This window comes from Schistocerca nitens, chromosome 6 (genome assembly GCF_023898315.1).
Source record: "Schistocerca nitens isolate TAMUIC-IGC-003100 chromosome 6, iqSchNite1.1, whole genome shotgun sequence".
Taxonomy (NCBI): domain Eukaryota; kingdom Metazoa; phylum Arthropoda; class Insecta; order Orthoptera; family Acrididae; genus Schistocerca; species Schistocerca nitens.
This window is the reverse complement of record NC_064619.1, coordinates 107385738-107399296: the sequence shown is the minus strand read 5'-3', so window position 1 is coordinate 107399296 and position 13559 is coordinate 107385738.

Below are 13559 nucleotides of genomic sequence, written 5' to 3'. Positions count from 1 at the left end.
CTACTCAGTATTATTAAAGAGAGACTAGAAGGCAAGACTGGCCAATACCTAGGGAAAACCTATTTATTTAGATAAGAGAAGTCATCTAAGGAAGGTAGTACTATGAACTACCTTGAACTGAGAACGGCAGGAGAAAGAATGTCACTTTCGTTGATCTAGGAAAAGCTTTTGATATAGTGGACTGGAGGACACTGTTTGGAAAAAAAATTAAAATGGAATAGCCTAGAAACATCCAGGAATGAGTCTCACTCTGTAGGGAAAGCAACGTAAGGAAACAGATATCCACGGAACTAAGGAAGAGGCTATCATATGAAGAGGTTTCCTCTCTATTTACACATCTATTTCTTTACTTTATAAAATGTGTAAAAGAAACAATGAAAGTGATACCGGGCGTGAGTCGTGCTTCGGTAGCTCAGTTGGTAGAGCACTTGCCCGCGAAAGGCAAAGGTCCCGAGTTCGAGTATCGGTCGGGCACACAGTTTTAATCTGCCAGGAAGTTTCATATCAGCGCACACTCCGCTGCAGAGTGAAAATCTCATTCTGGAAACATCCCCCAGGCTGTGGCTAAGCCATGTCTCCGCAATATCCTTCCTTTCAGGAGTGCTAGTTCTGCAAGGTTCGCAGGAGAGCTTCTGTAAAGTTTGGAAGGTAGGAGACGAGGTACTGGCAGAAGTAAAGCTGTGAGTACCGGGCGTGAGTCGTGCTTCGGTAGCTCAGTTGGTAGAGCACTTGCCCGCGAAAGGCAAAGGTCCCGAGTTCGAGTCTCGGTCGGGCACACAGTTTTAATCTGCCAGGAAGTTTCATATCAGCGCACACTCCGCTGCAGAGTGAAAATCTCATTCTGGAAACATCCCCCAGGCTGTGGCTAAGCCATGTCTCCGCAATATCCTTCCTTTCAGGAGTGCTAGTTCTGCAAGGTTCGCAGGAGAGCTTCTGTAAAGTTTGGAAGGTAGGAGACGAGGTACTGGCAGAAGTAAAGCTGTGAGTACCGGGCGTGAGTCGTGTTTCGGTAGCTCAGTTGGTAGAGCACTTGCCCGCGAAAGGCAAAGGTCCCGAGTTCGAGTCTCGGTCGGGCACACAGTTTTAATCTGCCAGGAAGTTTCATATCCAAAAATCTTTTATGTCGACTGACTCTGGCCGCGGAAGCCTACTCAAATATAATAATGACAAGTTAATCGAACGGACAAATATAGACAAACATTAAAATGGGAAATTAAATAATAGTTCAAGTAAACGAATATTGCTACGTGAAGAGGGAGAACAAGAGATGACAGAAGTATAGCCGATATTAAAATAAGAACTGCAACGGCTAAACAATCTCTCAGACATATAAGTAATTTTGACAAATATCTGCGTTAGTACAGAAGCAAGACAGAAATTCATTTCGAAATTTATATGGGTCATTTTTAGCTATTGCTGTGAGGGTGTACTCTGTGGAAACAAGAAAAACAAAAAATTAGTCTAGTAGAGATGTGGGCATGAAGAAGAACTACAAAGACATCATGGACTGATAGTTAGTTTAATGAACGAGCATTAAAGGAACTTAATAAAAATAGGGTATTTATTAACATGTTACACAAAAGGAAAGCTAAATTAGTTGGACAGCTTACTCTACACAACAACGTCATGAAGAGAATCTTTCAAGGGATTTATTGGAAAAATGTCAGAAAACAGGACTGGTATTCATATTACCTAGTGATATTAGTAGTAGCAACTACAAATACATGGCGCAGATGGCTATGGGCAGAGGAAGACTACGTCCACGTTCGTCACCCATCTCTGGCAGTAAGTAAACATTTCACCACAGACACAAAGGCCAACTTCCAGATCCTGCATGCTGTAGACAAAGGAATAAAGATGGATCTTCTTGAACAACTCAAGATTTTCACTCACAAACAAAAGTCACCCCAAAACATTTTAAATGAACAGACAGAATTAACAAATAAACCACTCACCCAGAAGGACTCCTCAAATTTTAAGAACTAAAACGTCATTCAGATGCATAATACACACACACACACACACACACACACACACTCAATTGTCCACCATCTGCCCTTTTGCCTATGTTCCTCCCTCTCTCTCTCCCTCCCTCTCTCTCTCTCTCACACACATACACACACACACACACACACACACACACACACACACACACACAACCTCCCTCCCTCCCCCCCATCCGCTCACTCAGTCTCGCTCTAACAATCTCTCTCCCTCTTCCTTCTCATTCCCTCCTCACCGCTCTTACCACTCTCTACCAAATGCCCACACTACTTATTAGTTTTAAATTAACCACTAACCTGCTAATCTCAAATGTCGTATTCCTAGTTCAGCCAATGGCACTAGATCAAGCAAGAAAATAGCTATTAAAAATAATCCCAAAACCGGTGCTCTTAATTGTAATAGAAATGTCATCTAAAAATCTAGTTTCGTACACCTTGTAACTTGCATGTCTTAATTTGCAGCTCAATTTTTACTGATTTAATTTAATTTAATTTGGCATTTATATTTACTGTAAGTAGGATACGATCTTCATCAATGCGAAAATAGTAATTTAAATTAATTTCGCATGTATGTCCCCTGCAAGTAAGGTACAACTTTCATCCATGTGAGTGTTAACCAACAACGTCTTTGGTTCAACACCAAATGTTTGAGCCTGTAGTTTAATCACAGTCTTTGGTTTGTTTACAGTTTATAACACTTTGAAGTTGTTGTGTGTGGCAAAGTCTGTTAACCGTAGTGTGTGAAGCCAATTCGAAAACGTGAATAATATTTTCCATAGTACTACATATAACGAATATATACCTGCAGAATCTATTAACCGTATGTAACACCCTTAAGTAGAACTGATATTGTAAATTTTTCGGGAAACCGTACAACAAGTAGCGCTTATATGCTGTCGTTTTCTTTCCATACAGATACAAGAAGCCTCACTAAACGGCAACAAGTAAGCATTGAAAGTATATATGTAGCGTCCGATGATGAGCTGCTGCTCAGCTCAAAACGCGTCATGGTTTACTGAAATACAACTATTTAAAGAGACGACTAGTTGTGGTAATTTCTTTAAACCTGTAGATACGAATGTGATGAAACGTACCTAAATAGCCAAGAGGACCATTTCGTATGTGAAAACCAAATTTATCAAGGAACCATAAGTAAAATTCTGAGAAGATACAGGTCTAAATTTTTCACAAACATTGTCTAGTTGATTATCAGTTGCTATGTCTTTGTTTCTATAATTTTCAAGTAATCAGGCCCAGTAAGAAATGAGGAGCCACTTTAAAGGCTGATCAGGAGGCAACACCAGCTAATAGCCATTGGGAGACGTAGGACAAGTATTTGAACATTCGGTATTACATCCTGGAAACATTCAATGGGTTACTAATACTAATGAAATGTACCTCATGGTTTGGAACATTTGAAGCAAATGATAAACACCAAATTTAGTGATGTTAATAACGGACCCTACTTCGGTAACATTAGATTAAGACGAGGCGGACGATACAGAGTGATTGGTTGATAGGAATTTCAATTTGTTAATGACTGGGAGTGCCTGGGTATGAATTGTAAATTGACTCCAAGACTTGAATAAATTTTGCAGATAAAATTCAATGTAGGTTGGGACAGTAATGCAAAGATGCAAGGAGTGACTAACATGGCCATATGCTTCAAACTAGTTTTCGGAGTCAAGTGCACGACAAAACAGCTTGTTACATGCTGCTAGCTTCAAGGTATATTTATTGTTTGGCGTTAAACAATTTGAAATACGTTAATCGAATTTTTCAAGTCTGATCGCCTGAGCTGCTGTAAGCAAATATTTCGATGTAATGTGTTCGCATTTGCAATTACTGTCAATGGAATGACGATAGTAAAAATAAATCTACCCCTACTTACAGCCACCATGACTATCAGACTTTGCTCCTAACTATTCTCAAAAATTCTCGCAAGTCGATAGGCTCCACAGCTCTATAATTTGTATTATTGTGACCAACTTTTTTTTTTACCTGCCACAACCTTGTGCATTGTTATAATTTAAAAACAAATAAGCCAAAATCAAATTACCAGTAGACATTACACAGCGTATATGATTTTCGTACCTGATCATTTTATTGTTTTGTTTAGTTGGTTACCAAATAGTTACAATAGCAGAACACATGAAACAGATAAACAAACAGCACTGCAGATGCAGAGCCATCAGAGAATAAACATATGTAAGGAAAAATATTTAGAGGATGAAGAGGAAAGGAAGATGAGGAAACTAGAGAAACTTGCTGCGCCAAGCTCTTCATTATCCCGTTGCCAGAATAACGTCCGGCCTATTGTTGACAGTGGACGGGGTTCGTCATGTGTTGGCTGGTGCGTTCTGTTGAGACTCCAGTGCCTGCGCGGGCTGGTGAAAATGCTGTGTTAATAGTTCGCGAAAGTGGCCCGATAGTGTCTATGTCGGCGGGGGGATGTGGTGTTGTTCTTTCAGACGATGTCGCCCCAGATGAGGAGTTTCCTAGCCATGCCAATGATCCATGTGATGACGAGCCACTTAGATGATGGACTATACATTGTGGCAATGTATATTAGCACCGTAGGAGAAATATGATGAGGGGGTGCTCGGAGGTAGGAAGCTATGATCTTCCGTACAAGAGTATAGATAGCTGCTCCTACTCAAAACTCTACGCGGCGTAAATGTGTATCTTCGACATTACACTTGAGGCACAGGGGTGAGTCCACAAGCGCAATGCGGTGCCGTTCCTGTCTTGCAGTATATTTGCCGTTGGCGATAAGGTGCCACGTCGTGGAGATGTCAGTGATGTGGTATTGTTAATCGATCGTTTTCCCGACTGTAGGTGATGAAACATGGATTGACGTGCTTCAACGGGGTTTCGGGTAAAGGTAGCGGTTGTCGCTTTCCTAGTCCTGAGGAGCACTGTGCACGTGTAGCTGTATTCCAAAAAGAGCCAGCCGATGTGTGACATGTGCCAATGACGTATGCGGGCGTCTCGATATAGGTGCGAGCTCAGTGGTCAACATTCCAGTGAAACCATTTCCTGGCTTCACAACAACCGTAACATAATATTGGCGTAAAGATCCATGTTTCTAGCCCTCACATCAATCAGAGCGAGGTCGCCATCCCGCTTCGGTAACATGAGGCCAACATACTGGTGTCCGAAACATACATAGTATCCTAAATCTGCCTGCAGTCTGGCTGCCAATGTCGCAGTGATGGGCAAGATCTTTGAGGTATCAGGGCTACCACGTGTGTACTGACAAAGGTGAATTAGCAGGGGGTTCTGTATGTTTTCCCGAAAGCGTTGCACCAGCGCCCGAAAACCGATTGCCATCGTACAGCGAAGGTCTCGCCTGTACACCACTCGGAGACAGATTTGCATGGCGCATGACTTTGTGACACTTGTAGCGCTCCCTACCCCTGAACTGTAACGGGTAGTCCACTGAATCGTAGCTTGTACTTCGGCCGCTGAACGTACGACGAGGGCAAAGTAGTGCGCGTGAGCACAGCAGCAGAACACGTACTCCCAGAGTGGAATATCTGCGAAGCGCCACCGTAATCCGCAGATGAGCGCTTCCATTGAAATGGTACAACCCGCGGTCGAAAGTGGGCAATCCTGCCTTACTGAGCATTCGATCCGTCGCAAATCGAAGGTGCGTCAACTTTGCCGGTAATCACATCTGGTCCATCAGTTGTTGAGGAATACATGATTGACACGATGAAACGCTTGGCTGAAATCGCTGGAGATTAAAACCTGGCAGTCGGCAGTGTGTTGCCACAGCGATCACATCTGGATATTTATAATAGCAGTCTGGATGTTATTCTCGCCACCTAAGGATGTTTGTTCATGTGAAGTGAAATTCGCGCACTCGTGCTTCGCAGCGTGACTCCTCACATGCAAGCGATTTTTTATTTATTTATTTATTTATTTATTGTTCCGTGGGACCACATTTAGGAGAAGTCTCCATGGTCATGGAACGAGTCAATACATGAAATTATAACACGATTGTAGAAACAGAATGAAATTAAATATAAGAAACATATTCAGGCGACAAGTCGTTAGTTTAAATAAAGAAAATCAAGAATGTAATACTGGAATTTGCTTAATTTTTTAGCTCTTCCAGGAGCTCCTCGACAGAATAGAAGGAGTGAGCCATGAGGAAACTCTTCAGTTTAGACTTAAAAGTGTTAGGGCTACTGCTAAGGTTTTTGAGTTCTTGTGGTAGCTTATTGAAAATGGATGCAGCAGAATACTGCACTCCTTTCTGCACAAGAGTCAAGGAAGTGCATTCCACATGCAGATTTGATTTCTGCCTAGTATTAACTGAGTGAAAGCTGCTAACTCTTGGGAATAAGCTAATATTGCTAACAACAAACGACATTAAAGAAAATACATACTGTGAGGGCAATGTCAAAATTCCCAGACTATTGAATAGGGGTCGACAAGAGGTTTTCGAACTTACACCACACATAGCTCGAACAGCCCGTTTTTGAGCCAAAAATACCCTTTTTGAATCAGAAGAATTACCCCAAAAAATAATACCATATGACATTAGCGTATGAAAATATGCGAAGTAGACTACTTTTCGTGTTGAAATGTCACTTATTTCAGATACTGTTCTAATGGTAAATAAAGCGGCATTTAGTTTCTGAACAAGATCCTGAACATGGGCTTTCCACAACAGCTTACTATCTATCCATACGCCTAGGAACTTGAACTGTTCCGTCTCGCTTATAACATGCCCATTCTGTCTGATTAAAATCTCAGTTCTTGTTGAATTGTGAGTTAGAAACTGTAAAAACTGAGTCTTACTGTGATTTAGCATCAAATTATTTTCCACAAGCCACGAACTTATATCATGAACTACATTATTTGATAATGTTTCAATATTACACACAAGATCCTTCACTACCAAGGTGGTGTCATCAGCAAACAAAGGGTTGTCACAAAATTTCATCTGGCGAGTAAATCCGGCGCAAAAGGACGTTAAACAGTGCCAATCTAGCAACACTGCAATCTCATGTATAGTAACTATCTCTGTCACCATGTAACGCGGCGCGCTTGTGGCACACGATACTCATTAAAGCCTGTACTATGGTAAGTTGACGGGCTTCACCTTATGAGAAAGGATTTTTGTATAGAAAATGACCGCGTGTACCTGAATGGAGGCAAATCAGACTTACACCCACTCGTTAATCACAATGATACGTCAAGCAAGTCCGAAATGCAACTACACGTCAGGAAGGACAAGAAACAACACAGAAGGTGCTACCAATTTGTTAATAATACGGTCGCCAGCCTAATTAGGCATTAACTGAGTTTCTTCACTGTACATGTTGATGTACGTTCATGCAAAACAACACGTAATAACACTGCATAATACGGTAAATTTTAGAACCAGAAAATCTACTGAACTGATAATTTCACTTTTTGTACTAATATGGATAAACCATAAATACATAACATTATACTATAATGTTTACTACAAAACTTCGTACTGTCTATTGATCAGATAAAAATCGGGCATAGGTTACCCCAGAAATAGCACTTTCGAAACACACACACAATGTCAATTTTGATAAATTTTGGGTTTTATATTGACTTTAAATTTGCTGGTCAAATCAGTTCAGTACACTTCAGAATTCAAATGCATAAGAAAAAGGTGGGGGGGGGGACCTTGAAACTGTCATGATCACTGTATTAAAACAATTAATTATTGAAATCATTATGCACTCAAGATTTCCAATATATGAGTTACTACTCTTTTTCTCTTATTTCCTGCCCATTTAAATACCATTATATCTGCCTCAAAATAATTAAACTTCATTTCTAAAGCGATATCAAAATTATCTTCCAACTTTGTCAGACCTTTGTTATTCGTCTATTAGTTCATTAACCAAAAAAGTTCTTTAAACATCTTCCTAACATAGCTAGGTCTGCAGGTAATTATTATTAACACAAACTTTAATTTATCATCTCGGGACACTCGGATTGCACAACATGTGGAAAGGACCCTGTCTAGGTTCGTTGTGAGGATAATTAAATGATAGGACAGTTCTGGTAAAATTTAAGTTGTTATTGAACAGTATGGAACAAAAGTAACACTGGTCCATACGAATACAGTACTAATGTTTTCAACCTGTTTGTATCGATGCGGCGGCGGGCGAGCGGCGAGATGGCGAGCACAGAGCACACATACAACCACAGCAATGGCTCTTGATGTATCGGCACTTTACTTCTTCTTAGCGTCGCAATACTTTTCCATTTAGTGCCTATGGAATTTTGCCATGCTGTATGGGCGTCGGAACGGCATATCCGAGGCTCAATGAAAACTGCGTCTTCCAGGAGAGCCCCCTCGATGCAGAACGTGTTGCTCAGACCAATGCCCAACTCCGACTACTACTGCTGAGCCCGTTATGCCGTGCAGCGCCCGTGTGCATTTTCCCGCGCTCACCTGCCATCCACCTTTTACCGCTCCCCTACAGACAGGGTATTCACCCCAGGTTTTGCATTCTACATATCCTAATACATTGCCTATGTATGGACCAGACGCACAATTACAACTTTGACATCTTACAATGGTTCAACGTTTCTTACATTTCAATTCTGTTATAATATGGTTTGACATTCGACATGAACATTAATATTCACATCGAAATTTGTTTACAGTTTTCTTATCACAATGACATGAAAAAAAAAGAAATGAAATCAGAACATCGATAACACTAATTTATCGAAAATTCAGAAGAGAAAAAAACATAATATTTATGTGTACAATAGTACAGCGTTGTTGTTGTTACAAGCACACAGTAACGCGATCCACAGTTGGTGCAGTAAATAGAATTTTGGGTTAGCATGCACGAGGTCGAGGGTTCGATTCTGGAATGGGGCGAAAGTTTTTTTTTTTATTTTCTCATTTCCTAATTTCATTCTGACATTTAAAACTGTAATATACACTATAATTTAGGTCACTTGTATCCTAAATTTACAACATTTAGTAACGCTGAACATAACAAATACGTTGTTAGCCAAATAAGATACAGACAGTTGAAACAATTAACCTGCCATAGGGCAGAATAACTACGAATACAATATCAACTTCAAGATGCTAAAAATGGTAGCACGGTACAATAACACAACATCTACTTGTCATTTGTACTACATGTAATATAAGCGCTCAGATGTCGCTCATTAGCACCCAGTGACAGTAATAATGTGCGCATTAATGACAGCATGACCTTCATAACAGAGTTACTTGGCCTCAGAACAACAGATGCCCAAAGCGACCTGCTTGCACATCCTAACATTGCGCAAACTGCCGGACCACACAGCTCTCGACCTTTCACAGCAAAGCTGCGTCCGCAGTAACAAGAGCAGGAGGAACACACACACTACCAATTCTTCCATATTCGTCAGCGGAGTAGAGTACACGTGCTCCTTCAGGTGTCCCCACAGGAAGCAATCCAGAGGATTTAAGTCAGGTGAATGAGGTGGCCACAAAACTGGACCCATTTCCCTGGAAACGTTCTGTCCTAATTGGGTCGTACATTTATACCAAAGCGTGGAGGTGGACCATGTTGTAAGTATATCCTCTGCTGAACATGTAGTGGAACATCTTCCAGCACATCAAGCAGATAGTTCGAGAGGAATGCAGTAAACCGATCAGGCAACATGTAGGGGCCCAAACACCTGTCGCCCAATATTCCGGCCCAGACGTTGATACATAAGCGAACTTGATATCCACAGTCCGCGTGAAATGCGGGTTAACCTCGCACCAATGGTGGGCGTTGCGTATATTGAAGACACTGTTACGAGCGAATGCTGCTTCATCCGACCATATTACAGTGCTCACGATGTCATCGGTGGCTTCCTGTTGTTGTTGGAACCATTCACAGAATTCCATCCGCTGCTGGCGATCTGCAAGATGCAGGTGTTTTGTCAAAGCATAAAGATAGGGGAGCAGCCCATGCTCGTGCAACACGTTAATGACCCTGGGTTGCGAGACATGCAGCGGCCTTGCTATGCTACGTGTATTTCGCTGCGGTTCTTAGTGTATTACTTCCAGAATAGCTTCCTCAGTAGTTGGAGTAGGGAGAGTCAGTGGCCGACCCCTGTCATAGGGTGGCGACACCCGAAGGCGAAGCTCGTGATGACGAAACACCTGGATGGTATCAATTAGGATATCTAGCAGCATATTCACGAGCTGCAACATCTGCCCAGTTATCAGATGCACCAAGGACCAGAAGCAAAGCCGGTCGCTGTGGCCGAGCGGTTCTAGGCTGTTCAGTCCGGAACCGCGCTGCTGCTTCGGTCGCAGGTTCGAATCCTGCCTCGGGCATGGATGTGTGTGATGTCCTTAGGTTAGTTAGCTTTAAGTAGTTCTAAGTTTGGGGGACTGATGACCTCAGATGTTAAGTCCCATAGTGCTTGGAGGCATTTGAACGATTTGAACCAGAAGCATATCTACATATTCATCGTTTGTGTATGCCATAAGGCTGTCATACTGGTTTAGAGGTTTACAATGACAAAATTGGCACGTTACTCCGCTCGCAACTGGTCTCTGTCTGTTGGACAGTGCATACAGTGCAAACACGCCATCAGTCCTGCACGCTGTTCCACCTAACGCGCATTACCCCTCTCAAAGATATTCTTCTGCATGATTCATCCCGACACTGCTAATTGTGAAATGTTCAGTTGCTAATTACACTGTTTCCCTAGCGGTAACAGACGTGATGTTTCCACAATCCCACCGGTAGAATAATAATAATAATAATAGTGCATTCAGATACATACTAAACAGCATGCAGTTATCAGCCTGAATGCTGAAGGGCATGGACATTATTCGCAAAAGACGTTGTTAGTGCTACTAGTAACGTAGGGGCCCTAGGGAAATGAAATGGACCTGAACGAGGATTGGTACTAACCTATGGGGCCATTGTATAAGGTTACAAAGAAAATAGGTTTTGCATGTAGTAGATGAGGTGATGTCAATGAATTCACGCCTATGACGTAGAAAGGGCTTCTTTCAAAGCTGACCAGTCCTTCATTTCTACGATTGTAGTACGCAAGTGCAAATGTTTTCTAGAGGAACCACTGCAATCGCTGTTGACGTGGTTGTAGCCGCTTTGGCAGGCGTTCTACACTTCCATTCGCAAGGATAGAGGAGGGGAAGTTGCTATGGTGTGCGTCCTTCACGTTCACTCTAAATTACATGGGGAAAGGGGAGGGGTCACTGTGAGTTGTGTCCAAGTCACTCCACGCTTTCACGCAGCTACCAGGCTGCCACTATCTGGTTTGTCCTGTAGAACAAACAAAAAGAGTGCCTCAGACTCTGTTCACTTAACATCTGAGGGTGGGTCACAATGAAATGGGGATATATACATTTTATTCTTTAATATGTTGCTGGAACAAAGTTAACAGAACTTTCTCAATTTCACTCTCGCGGTTACTTAACTGTTATAAAATCGGTAAACAAATGGCTCAAAACGCCGTTAGTCACGTACTAGAGAAAATTTATGCTCAAGGCATACAATCATGAATCCTATTTAATCTCAATGTATTATTTCTTGGCCAGAACACTGAATCAATGCTCGGTACATTCTTGATATACTTGTATTTTATTTTCATAGCTGACTCATCTTCGATTACCTTATTCTTAGAGATAGTATGAGTATATTTGGTTGGTAGTTATCTTCTCAGCTTCTTTGTACATGTGAGTAACTTGTGGTAATACTACAGATCTGAGTGTTCAAAACACACTACGTTCAGTTGACTACTAAACCCACTTATTGCTCTTCTGATGCTGTGTCAGTTCCACATCTGCAATTATGTACTTACTTACTTTGCTAGTGTATGAACTTAAGTAATAGTCACTCCATTAAAATTTAAAGCATACGATAACACATTTATTTCATATCTATAGTGTATTGCAGCTGATCAGTTTGCTCACGTGGCAATCCATTTCCACTCGGTCGGACACTGAAACCACAGGTAGTCTCTCTCGACCTACCATTAAAGTGCATTAAGTAATTATGGACGAGCGTAATGCTAAATTCCTTAAACCTATAGGACACCATGAGCTGCTCTGTCTCATCTAACATAAGGGTACCTATGGTTGCATTCACGTGTAGGTGTGTCCTGTCACACACTACACCAAATAACGGCAAGCTCCAACCTTATAAATATTTCAAGGACGTGTCCTTCACGTCTCAACCACAAACACTGTTCAATTGTATTACACTGCCATTCCTTGCTACACAAGGTGAGTTCATTCTTACAACTTATCTGCATATTTTTCATAACACTAAGCAATCTCTTTTACTATTAATTAGTTAGCTCTGCAGCATACAATAGGTTTCACTGCCACTGCTTGTACATGAATTTGTATATCTTTTTAAATTACTGTTGGTGGACCATTTCCAATAAAACAACAACTTTGTACTCATGATATTACCATGGTTCTATATATACTTGTTACTCAAATACTTTTCTATCTTAATTACATCATACTTCTCTGTTGTTTATGTCACTGTTAGGTTTGTCACATTAGGTATTTTCTTCACTAACCGGTGGATAGAATGGTTACAGAACTCATGGCTTCATAGGCATGACGGAAAATTTTTGTACTGCAAAGAAGGAGTCGAAACTTTGGTGGATAGGAAAGATGAAGATAGAGTGAGACCTGACATGCGAAAGAAGGTCTCACCCAGCTGGGACCGCACATCTGCCACACTGTGCAGAGGTTGCAGAACAACCTCCTCCCTACAGAATTCATTAGCTTAATGCTGGCTCGATAGTGATACCGGAAGATTTTAGTGTTTGAGAGTAAAAGCCGAAATTTTGGTGGATAGGGAAGATGAAGAATGAGTGAGACCTGAAATGGAAAGATCTCACACAGCTGGGACTACACAGCTGCCACACTGTGCAGACGTTACAGAACAACCTCCTCCCTACAGAATTATTTAGTTTATTATTGGCTTGATAACCATAACGGAAAATTTAATGTGTTGGAAAGAAGAGGTCGAATTTTAGGTGGATTGAAAAGATGAAGAGAGTGTGAAATCTGAAATGGGAAAGAATGTCTCACACAGCTGGGACTGCACAGCTGCCACACTGCGTAGAGGTTACAGAACAACCTCCTCCCTACAGAATTCATTCACTACCTATGAATTTCTTTAGGTCGATCATGTTCCTGAGATCGAATATCTTTTTACTCTTAGGGCACTCTAGCGTATATGCATTGGCATGTGGTTTTCCTATGATCCTGAAAGGTACTTGGTATACAAACATGAATTTTTTAGTTTCTGCATTTATTTTCTTTGATTTTTCCTTGGTTTTGACAAGGACTAACCTATTTCAAAAATGGTGGGTACAGCTTTTGCGTCATGACGCTTCTTTCTTTCTAATGTTCTTTTCCCTATATTTGCCCTGTTTCACACTACTGTCAGGAGACACTATTTTGGATTTCACTTTAACATTACTATTTTCATGCATATTTACACTTGAACCGATGTCTGGATTTACAGTTCCTTCAACAGACATAGTTCCTGATTTAGG